This window comes from Anser anser (genome assembly GCF_964211835.1).
Source record: "Anser anser genome assembly, chromosome: 1".
In the NCBI taxonomy this organism is placed as follows: domain Eukaryota; kingdom Metazoa; phylum Chordata; class Aves; order Anseriformes; family Anatidae; genus Anser; species Anser anser.
The window spans coordinates 73,779,984-73,791,606 of record NC_139720.1 but is presented as its reverse complement, the minus strand read 5'-3'; the positions used below and the strand labels follow the sequence as shown (position 1 = coordinate 73,791,606).

The window sequence follows — 11,623 nt, the reverse complement described above, 5'->3', positions numbered from 1 at the left end:
CTTAGTTGAAACACATAACTTTTTCTCTGAAGTCAATGGTATGTTAGCCCAGTTGCATAGCATACTGTGTTCATGATACAGTACTTTGGGGAATAGTTGTTACCCACTTCCTTACCCTGATAAAAATTTGTAAGCTATACAATCTTTTACTGTCCCAAATCCACTGCCACAGGATGGATTTTGGTGATCTAGCTCTGTGCTTAGTGGACAATGCAGAAAACACCTGCATGTACTCATCTCCCCCTTCTCTCCACTCAGTTTTTGTGGAAGAAGTAAGATACACATTTTGTACCAGCACAGTAGCTGCAAAATCTAGAGGAAAAAGATGCTTGGAGGATGCCTTTAGCCTCTGCGTGCAGCAGGGGGAAGCTTGCCCCACAGCAACTAGGTAAAAACACAGTGTGCTGTACTGCCATCTAGCCCATGCACAATGCTGCAGAGAGCGCTGCAGATTTAGCTAGAAGGATATTAATGATGTGGACCTGCCATTTTCAACCTGTGGTTGAAAAATCCCTGCAGAGTAAGAGCAACTTCTAAAGGGTCTGTGAAAGGTCACACAGGGAAGCAAGCCTATTGTCAATACAGTTACATCTGCTAGATAACAGGGTGCACAACTGCTGGAAAATATTTAGGGGACTGCAATTGGAAAGGTTGAAAACACTCTTATTTAAACAAATCAAACAATACCTCTGCTTCCACACCAAAACAAAACCCACAAAAGTGCTGTGAAAGAGGACAGCAGTGCACTCACTGAGAGCAAAAGTATCTGCCAGGATAGATAAAGTCAAATGAGTCCCTTCTGCAGTCTGTGCTGGGCCAGAAACTAATAGCCCATATTTCCTAGTGCCTTTGAGTGCCACACCATCACACTGCATTGGTGTTGCTTCCTGTTTAAAGATATCAGCTGTGGCCTCCTCACTTTCTGGACATTTTTAATGAGAGCCATGAGGGCAATATAATTCTTAGGAAACTTGCATGCAGTAAGAGAATTTTCTGACCCCACCAGTACTAGCATGCTCTTCTTGAAGGCAGGTCTTTCCAGGGTTGCTGTAGCAGGCGCTTGTCCTTCAGATTTTGGAAGAAATGCAAGTCGCTAAACCTCTTGAGAAGGCATCGGGATGGTAATGAATGCTGTGTGATAAAAACTTTATTACTTTTTTGGAAAGGCAATCGCTGTACTCTGTGCCATCAAACTCTGTGCCACCAGTAGGAGCATCTATTCCTGGGTTGTGCCACCTGATACCTGGCAACTCCATGGCTGTGTGAAGGATGTATGTCATGGATGTCAGAGAAGGAGCTGCACACCCAGCTGAGATGCTGCGCCACCCCAGGGAGAAGGTGAACTTAATGGGGATAGCTTTTACTGCCCAGTTGGCTGTGATTTATTGCCAAAAGCTGGCTGTGATTTACCTGGCTCTATCAAACCTCTCAAGCAGAGCCCTAGCTGATTCTTAGTTAGGAGTAGTACATTTTCTGTTCTATATTGGGAAGTAATGCATGGAGAGAGAAGTGGGAAAGTGGCTGTAAGGTTGGCATCATGTCTATGCTGCTGTGCAGGTTTGAGGTTCACAAGAACAGTCCTGCCATTGACACAAGGCCACAGAGTGAAGCCTTGCCAGGAGATAGGGTTTTTGGAGCCTTCTTCAGCAAAGCTATCCTCAACAACACCATGCTCAGCAGCAGAGACTGAAAATATCCTTTGGTCACTACAGAACACCTGCAGGCTTGGGACAGCCCAGATAGTGATTCACATCTGGTCTTTCTGCATACAAAAATAATTAAACAATTAGTCATACATTTCTAAAAGTGGCATTTTTATAAATATCCAAGACAGATGCTTCATCTGTTTCAGAGCAGTGTCATCTAGCTTATGTAAGTGGGTAGAAATGTCAGCATCAGAAATTTCCAAACAAAGGTGCTTTGGGACACCTTATTGGACAAAAGTGTCCAATATCAATTGGACATTTCCTCTTCCAGCCCCCACTCCGAGTTTATATGTATTTGGGTTTAGTTACATTTTTGAGCGTCATTCAGTTGAACTGCAAAGAGAGAGATGAATACTTTTACAGTGCTATGCCTAAGTCTCTGTTTTGAAAGGGCCACTGTAACTGTCAATGAAATACCTAGGGAACAGTAAGAACAGATAGCTTATTGTCAAAATTAAGCGGCCCTTGCCACGGGAGAAATAAAAAATACTTTTACCTCTCCAAGCAGACAGAAAAGGCTTAATGAACAATCACAATCCCATATAAACTTAATAAGCCTGAACAGATAATGATGAAGATAAAGATAATCACAATAGGGAAATGCTCTGCTCCCATGGCAAAACCAGCCTGGGTGGAATGACCATGGCACCAGTTCCTGCTGAAGTCAGCAGCAGGGAAGCCTCTCCCTGGAGGATGCTGGGGCCTTGAGGTGCATCATCTCGCAGCTCTCACAGCTCCTCAGGCATGCCCTGAAACAGTGCAGGTTGTGCTCAGCCAGCTCACAATCTGGTTGTCTGTACTCAACCAGCTCACAGTCCCCCATTTCCACCCACTACAGTGAGAACAAGAGTTTACAGTTCAAGTTATAAAACTTCAGGTTTCTGACAAATATTTCCTAGAATAATGCCTGGGGCCCTACCACTTGGCAGTCCTCAGGTGCACACTCCAGTGAAAACAATTCATAGGTCTATGAGAAGAGGAGAAAGAGACAAAATCTTTTTAAAACTTTTTTTTTTTTAAGGTGCTAGTACCTAGCTCCTTATTTTATTTGATTCCATAACAGACAAGGTATAAGGTTTAAAGACTAGACCAATGGTCCATCAAAAACAACGATGCGATAAGACTGCTTCTCTGTTTGCTGCATGGGACTCTTGTCAGCTCCATCATTTTGTTCCTTTTACCCTGTTGCCAGTCATGAGAAGAAATAATGGTGTTTGTGAGAAAGCTCTTCCTCACTTGACTATGTATTGGTACAGGTTCCTGAAAGCTGCTAACAGTAGAACATTTCTTCACCCGAAGTGAAGAGTGTAAACACACAGAATAACTAGTAGCTACAGTGATGCAAACATCATTTTAACTTGTCCTGTATAAATTCTTCCAGAAAACAAGAATTCTGTTTTGATACTTGATTCTTTCACTTTGGACTCTTTCCTTGTACAGCTAAAACCAAATACATTTCAAGTTTTCCTTAGAGAGGAAAACTTATTCTCTTTCAAGTCACACCAAAAATATAGATGACCCAGTTACCACTGTATTCTTTAAAGCTGCTCACTCAGAAATCAGCTGGGGAAAACAGGATGCAAAAATGACATTCTGGATCAAATACATAATTAAAGGGTACTAAATACAGCTGGCTATGATTTTGTCAAAGGAAAAGGATGTTTTATAGTCTTCTGTAAATCAACATTTTTCACTATTTTCATGTTATTAGTTTTTTTTTTATTATTATTTTTTAAATGTCTCACATTTTTAATACAGCTGTTTCTACCAAAACAGCTAGGAACAACTAAGAAAAAATAACTAAAGCCAGTTTCCACAAGAAATTACTTTTTAAGTATGATTTTCTTTGTGGAATGCAACTACTCTCCCCTGACATTGCTACTTTATTTGAGAAAATTTGAGTTTTTCTCTGGAAGTTTTTTACCAAAAGGTATCTGCTCCCCCCATGCCTGTAAAGTAATAACTGTTTTGCGATTAGGGCAATAATCTGTATTTAATTTGACATCATCTTGGAGAGTTTATTTACAATTTTGAAGTGACTGTCGGTACTTTCATTTACCAAAAGCTCTACGTTAAACTCTACTCTTCTGGTTGTCGTTTGATTACCACTTTTATAAAGACATGAAAAGAAACCTATTTTTCCCTCTCCTAAATATGAGGATATATTTGAACTCTGCAAAATGAAACCACTTCAATATTTAAAAGACACTAACCTTTTTCTCTTTCAGATCCTAAAAAATATGAAAACACATTTTTCCCTATTTTTCAAGGGAAACAAGCATTTGTTACTTCCCCTGTCAGTTTAAATCAATTTAGAGTAACCGTACTTGCACTTCCACTGCTGCTATTGTATTATTTTCATTTGATCACATAGCAGCTTTTCCCCTTCAAAAGCTTAACCACTTCCAATAATAATCAGGAATAAGTAACTTCAGAACTTTCTCATAGAGTTTCAATTCTGATTTTTCTTCCACTTCTGACCTTCCTCTAAGCTTCCTCCTCCCAAGAAAGAGATGGGGTATGCGTGTGTGAACGGAATTAATTAATTTATCTATCATACGCATTGGTAGACAGTGTGTCCCCTGAATGTTTCTTTGTTAGGAATAAGTGTCTCATCAATCTCATACAGATCAACCCACATACACAGTTAAAGCCAAACTGTAATGACCACTGTGATCTGAAGGCACACAATGTGATGTCCAGGGAATGCATTCAGCCATGGCTTGTTCAGCATGAGCATACACACCTCCTTGCCTCCTGTAAGCAATCTTCCATCATAAAAAACTTTCTCTGGTGAGTCAGCAATGGTTTTGACCAATTTTCATAACCATTGCCTTTTGGGGGGGACAAAGAAACCATCGAGGGCAGGACCAATGGAAACAGAGATGCAGGGGGGACAGGGCAATGGTGTTTTTCGGAAAAGTCTGCTGGCCCACCCTAGAAAGTGGGCCACAGGAGGTTATCTCCCTCAGCAAATGCTTTCCTCCCATAAAGGACACTGTTAAGCTCCTTGGGGATCCTCAGGTTAATTAATATCCCATGCTACTTCTTGATATAAACACAGCTCAGTCCCTACATTCTACGCTCTGTGCTTGTTCATATGCTGCAGTAATAAGACAGCGATAGTAAGATTTACAAAGGTGAAAATAGAGAAATAAGCAAATTTACTACACGCTTTTTAAATCTTTCCCTGGGTATAATATTCAAACTATGAAGTTTTCTTCGTTCTCCTTTACCTCTGGTTGCTACTTGGGTTGTCTGTGTTTAGATCTCTCAAAACTCATGTTTTGCAACTTGATTGCAACACCAACCAAGTAAATTGTTTTTATTAATTCTTTCACTTAAGAAACATATATTCACATTAATTGAAGTGCTGATTACAATCTTAAGTTGTTTTAGAAAAAATTCCTAGTAGAATTTCTTTTAATCATTTTAGAACTGTTTAATTTTTTGTTAAAAATAAATTTAACTATGAAAACATGAAGTCACTTGTAAATGTTTTAATGCTGTTTTGACTGAAGTGTCACTTCTGAACCTGAAAGTCAATTAGTGCCATCTTGGCATTAATGTAATTTTGATTTCCTTCACTCTGAAATATTCTTTCATAATTTGCTTCCACTTTGGTAGGAAACAAGTTATTTGCAGAGCTCTAGCTGTAGCACTTGTAGCATGTGTGAGTCTGTGTGTTAATCCACAAATGTTCATCTACTCTGCAAACTCGATCTTGGATCAAATCACAGAAATTCACACTGCTGAGTACATTACAACTAGAATAATTATATTATTGCTAAGTTTCAAATTAATTTGAAAAAACAAACAAAAAAAATCATTATGTATTATTGCATTATAGGAAAAGAGTTATCCAGTTCTACCCCAACATTTAAATCCAAATCTCATGACTAACCCATCCAGTAGGATGAAAGACATTAAATGCTAAATAATTTTTATTTGTTTTATGGTCTTCAAACATGACTTTCTTTTGCTATGAAGTTAGAAAAAAAGGTAACTATATCTTGCATCTAGTGTTTCACAATGAAAAAGGACATTCTCCCACAGAGCCAAACCAAACCTGTTATAACAGAGGCACAAAACAAATAAAAAAGCTGCTGAGGAAATGTGCATTAAGGAACATTTGCCAGAAAAAAGGTGCATCTTTTGCTTTGTAGGCACCAAAAGCAGAATTCTTCTTCCCAGGTTGCAGAGATTAATTGTCTCTGTCTGATTTGGTGATCTACTGTGGATCCTTTATGGACAGCGGAGAGAAATACAGTTGCAGAGAAAAATTTTATGCCTTACCTTGTATGAGTCACTGTACTTCAATAATACTGTTTTCTTGCTGTTGACTAGGTGGTCAGTCCCAATGTGTGCCTCTAGGCTGTAGAAAATTTAGTTGTCTAAACACGGACAGATGAAGACCATCACAGATGCCTGCATATCACAGCAGAGAAGTTCTAATTCAAACAATCAAAACTTAAACAGGAATTAAGTCTTTAGACTTAGCAATTTGTCTTAGTATCTCCAAATATCATTATCTGAAGACTCTGAGGATAGAGGAATCTGGCTTCTAGTCAAATGATACACCATCAGCCTTATTGTGTCCCATGCTGAGAATTGCTAATTAACACCAGAAATAATTAACAGCAGGTCTTTACAGTCTCAGACAGATTAGGACAAAACTGTGTAAGTGTGATATTCATACTAAAGTTCTTCAGATTTGAAAATTCTGCCCAGCTCTCTTTTCCCCTCTCTATGGTATAGAATAAGCATCCTAAGCTTCAGCAATTGATACAACAGAGTTCAGAGTGTCCTTTAGTACATATGACATCAAACAGAGCAACAGAGTCCTCTGGAAATGAAAGCATTTCTCTAGCACTGGAAAAAATGTTGGGAAACTGAGTGCTTGGAAGTGGAACAAGGGAACTAAGCAAGCTAAAAGAAAAGAAGTTATCCAAACATGACAGGAAAGGAACATGAGGAATATACACTAAGCTGATGAAAAGCAATACAGAATAGGAACGATAGCTGCTTGTCAAATTTAACTAATCAGTAGGCAAGCATTTGGGTGGAGGTTCTCTAAACAGCAAGTATCTGTTGAAAGAGTATTTGAACTTCACAGCATTGCTGAAATCCCTTCACATTAGCCGAGGTAGTTTGGCACTCCGAGCTGTACAGAGTGCAGAATTTTCAGAGTTAGCACTGAATTTTCTGGCTTTTGTGGGTTCCACTATTACTGTAGATTATTTTCCCCTCCATACATACACGCAGATTATGATTCTACTCACAGAGCTGCAACAAGTGAAGAGCTGACTGGCTGGTCTGGCAGTATTCCACTATATACTTTGTGCAGCTACTGAATGCATTCATGTTTTTCCCACAGCAGCCCCTGAGTGCAATAAGGAAAACACACAGACAGTAAAAAAATGCTGTCAGAGCAATGAGCTTTGTCTATTGCCTGGGAATGTATGCAAAGTGGAGGTGGATTGTGAGGAACCTAACCATGATTACTGTTTGTGAATGAATGGTTGACCATCTCCTAATTGCTGCTGAATTTTTATTTTTTTTTCCTCCATCGAAGCTGACTTTTGAAGCTGGTTCTTCTTGTGCAGCCCACATGGAGCTGATGCCTGCTGGGAGGCAATTAACAAGAATTAACACAGGTGCTCCACTTGGCTCCCATCCATGGTAGTCAGCAGCGCAGCTCCTTACCCTCAATGCCAACCTAAGAACGTTCCTCTGGCAAGGATGCACACCACTGTGCAACATGATTGAAACTTACAGAAAACAAGATTTTTGTCTGTCTGTTTACTTAAAACTGAGTTTTTATTGTAGTTACTATCTCTGCATAATGGATAAGAGCGCTTCGCTTATTGGCCTTGTTGCTGATGATAATAGTGATCTGAAAAGTAGTTATAGTCATTGTATATTTAGTGTCTTTGGGAGCCAGAGATGAAAAAGGAATGACTTATACATGTTTCAGTTCCAGTTAATGCAAGTCAGTCACAGGATAAACAGGTTTACCATGCCAGTAATTCTGAGATGAATTGCTAAGGTGAACAAAATGATTTTTGAGTTTAGCAGCATCACTGTCTGTGTTTAGCACAAACACCTGATGCTTATACTATCATTACCCCTTTTTAAAGTGGCTTAAGAGATGGACACGTAGATGGAGAAGCTGAAGCAAAGCAAGGCACAGTGACTTCCAAAATCATTAATGAAATTCACTGAGAAAGCTAGGAATGAAAACCAAGCCTCATGAGCTATAATCCTCTATCTTTTCATAACACCCCCTCACTTTATAGGCCTTCCATTTTCATCACCTGTTTATTGACTTATTTTTCCAATGACCAGTGACCACGTACACAAGAACAGTTCACTCAACAGAAGTCCTCGATTCTTTTCTAAGTGCGAGAACTGGAGACCTGGCAGCTGCTGAAGAGCTGAACTTCATGACGTAGGTAAGGTCATGAAAAAATGTATTGAATTTATTCTATATATTTATGTGGTACCTTGTAAATACGACTGAGGTCCCTAGGCCTAACATAAATACTGGGAGTGCTACAATTACTGTGTTGATTATAATCTCTGATTCTTCAAAACGTTACTGCTTGGGAACTGAGCACAGCTGTTGAAGTGTGTGGGTCTTCTCAGTCACTTGTGCATGCACAAGTCCAAATTTGGCCCCCTCCTACGACAGCATCACCATTCTTTACTTCAAGATACACCTAGGCTATGCCAAATCACAGACAATGATAAAAGATGAATAAGAACTAGGATTTGTGTAAGAACTACCTTAACTCTGAGAGTAAGTTTCCAGCATATGGAATTCCATACAGCATACAGTCAGATGATGTAGTGGGCACTTCTCATTTCTCACCCTTATTCCCTAGTTGTATGTAAGCTACAGAACAGAGTTTCATTAAAGCAATGGATATACCAGAAACCACTGGCACAGAAGAACTATATTCCCACACAGCATAACTGAGGCTGCAAGAAAAGCAGCAGGTCGTCCTTCAAAAATATTTTAAAATTAAACTGTAGAAAAGTCTGACTTACACTCATTTTGTGAACTTTAAAGACAACTATTTCTATCTCTACACCTACATACATTCCCACAGAAAATACTGTACTAATTTACAGTAGAAGAACACAGAGGATTATATCCTGACTGAGATTCATACCTTAAAACACAATAAAAATAGTAATATTCAGAGATATAGAAAGTGAAGAGTGAAAACAGAGATTCAGGGGTGGTGGTAGTGTATAGATTCACAAAAACCACCAAAATTTTGGCCTGTGAGGAGAGTTTCAGAGCTGTTGCTACAGCTTGAAAGGGTAATAGACAAAGGGGAGTTATGCTCTGTAATAGGAGCAAAGCTAGGTTAACATAAATCAGAATTAAAACTGCTATGTAATTTGATATACAAACATAACTGATAGGCTTTATTAAAACATTATATTAAATCTAGAAAAAAAAAAGTATCATAAAAATTAAGTAGGATTTGTCCATCCTGTCACAGTCTATTTTTTCATGACACAACACCCACTGTTCTAAGTTTATTTTTTGGTTACTCTTTGCATCTTTATGTTTTTGGAGAGTAAATTCCAGATTCAGCACATTTAGGTACAAAAAGGGTTTTAAAGAAAACTTTTTCTAGGATGCCTGCATGCTTACATTCTGAGTAAAGAAGTCAGTAGTTTTTCTACCAATATTAGCTATATTACTCCCTCCAGCCAAACCCATAAACTAAAATCCCTGCAACATTAGAGTTTGGTTTTCCCCCCTTACCCATCTCTTTTGGGATTCATGGCATTTTATTTGTATTCTTCCCAGGTTTGCCACAGACAGGCTGGAAGGCATTGAGGAAGTCATCTCATAGGGGATGCTTCCTATTTAAAAAACACAAATAACTCATTTCTTTCATGTACTGCAGTCCAATAACAAAAAAAAAAACAAACATGTTGTTACAAGTAGGAAAAGTTCTTTATGCATTGCTGTTAGCTAAAAGAAATCATACCTACCCTGTCTTTCTGATCCTATTTAAGACCATCCAATGTTCACGCCCTTTTAGTTAAGTTAGTTTCAGAAAAGAAAGAATGAAGCAGTAGCTTTGGGCTTCTATTACAAGATCGAAACCCCTACTGTCAAATGCTGACCTAGTATGTATTTACCATCCCAATTCAAACCTGTTCAGAAAACACTAGGGAAAGAATATTGTCCTGGCAAATTTTTATACTGAAGCAGCTACCCTATGTCCTCTTATGACTGTTAGAAAGCTGGAATAAGGTGTTCTGGGTAATTTGGCGAGAACAAAGACATGGGACTTCACCTGCTCTGAATCAAAGTTGTACTGCAGGTGATAAAGTCAGAAACAGATGTGGCATTAATTGCTGTAGCATTATGGCCTAGTATGCTGCATAGCATAAACTGCATGAGACTACACCTGTTCTTATATCTGCCATATAACAGGGGCCAATGATAAGGTCTACTGCACACAGCACTCAGGATTTTACTTCAATCTGCTGGTGGGAACCTACAGTTTGTTCAATGCAGCCTTGGCATACAAGCAGTGCTGAATTAAGAAAGGAACGTTGATCATCTCATTTGACACATTGCAAGCTCTGAGGCAGGTTCCTCAAAGGCAATGACTTTCTCCAGCCCCTACTAAACAGAATTTTTAGCCTTGGGAAGTTCAACTGCATTAAATAGTCACAGACTAAATTGAAAAAGACAAAAAACAAACAAACAAAAAACGGCAAATAAGTTTCCTAAGTTTTGAGTGTCTAACATGGAAATTTTAAACTCTACTATTTTGTTAATGTTACTAAAGAAGACCTAGGAGCTCCAACCTTAAATCTTTTGTTGTGCAGCTAACATAACAGAGGGAAATCTCACACCCAAATCCCAACCCCAGCAGGGTTCAACACAGAGAGCAAACACCAGGAAAAATGCTGCCTGCCTCTGCTCGTTGCAAAACTGCTTTCCGTGTAGCCATCTAGTGGAAAGCAACTGGAATGTTCCCAATTAGAAAAAGGAAGGAAAAAGAAAAAAATAAAAGAGGGAGGGGGAATTATTGCAGGCATTCAAAAGGTCTCTATAAATATTCAGTAAATCAAACGGGACAGCTACCTCGCTGAAAGTCTTACTAAAATATAATTTGCAGTTGCACAGTAAGAGTTTTATTAGTCTGCCTCCTGTCTAAGAAAACATAATAAAGGATTCCCAAAGGTAATGGGTTGACTTATATCTTAGTTCTACTTTGATATAACTCTATTCTAATCTAATGAGTTTATTTCTGATTAGGTAAATTCTGATTAAGGGTAAATGAGATGGGAATTGGGCCTATTAAGTGTATATTTAGCTGCTTCCCTAAGCAATCTATTTTTATTTTTATTTTTGAAAACCATTTCTTGCTTATTTAAGACGGATGCAAACAACTAATAGGAAAACTAACTCGCTGCCTGAAGAAACACAGCTTTGTTCTCACTGTTAGTACAGCCACAGGTGACTCTAAAGGACAGGAGTTTCACTGAAGCTGTGAGCAGGTTTCTACTGTTCAATTCTGTAATACCTTGTGGAGAAAAATTCCTACCTTTTATACGTGTGAATCAAATGCTCAAAGCAGTATACTGTCTTAGTAAGGAAACCGTGAGGGACAAATAAGACATTTCTTCAGCTACTGTCGCAACTAAGCAAGGAGACAAAGCACAGCCAGGCTGCACTCTTTACCAGACAAATCCTTCTGTGTTTCCATCTATTAATAAAAAGAGAATGCAGAACTGTATTACCTTCTCTCCCCTTCCTTTGTCACTCAGATACTTTCATTTTAATTGCCAGCCAGGTTCACAAGAAACAGTTACTCTGAACGACTGTGAGACACTTCAGTTTAAGGGCAGCAGTGTTAAGGGCAGCAATGTTA

The 11,623-nt window shown here is 38.8% G+C and overlaps 1 long non-coding RNA gene across 3 annotated transcripts; it reads right to left on the bottom strand.

The window, feature by feature from the left end:
* Window positions 1-726: 726 nt before the first annotated feature.
* Window positions 727-10,617, bottom strand: LOC310892451. 3 transcript variants are annotated; one of them, XR_014578145.1, is made up of 5 exons: window positions 9,726-10,617; window positions 9,493-9,593; window positions 6,989-7,089; window positions 6,003-6,134; window positions 727-1,131 (listed from the first exon to the last, which is right to left on the bottom strand). It is a non-coding gene; the product is annotated as an uncharacterized lncRNA (long non-coding RNA). The 3 variants fall into 3 exon arrangements; XR_014578146.1 differs by lacking the exon at window positions 727-1,131 and adding an exon at window positions 1,156-2,455; XR_014578147.1 differs by lacking the exon at window positions 727-1,131 and adding an exon at window positions 2,724-2,888.
* Window positions 10,618-11,623: the final 1,006 nt, after the last annotated feature.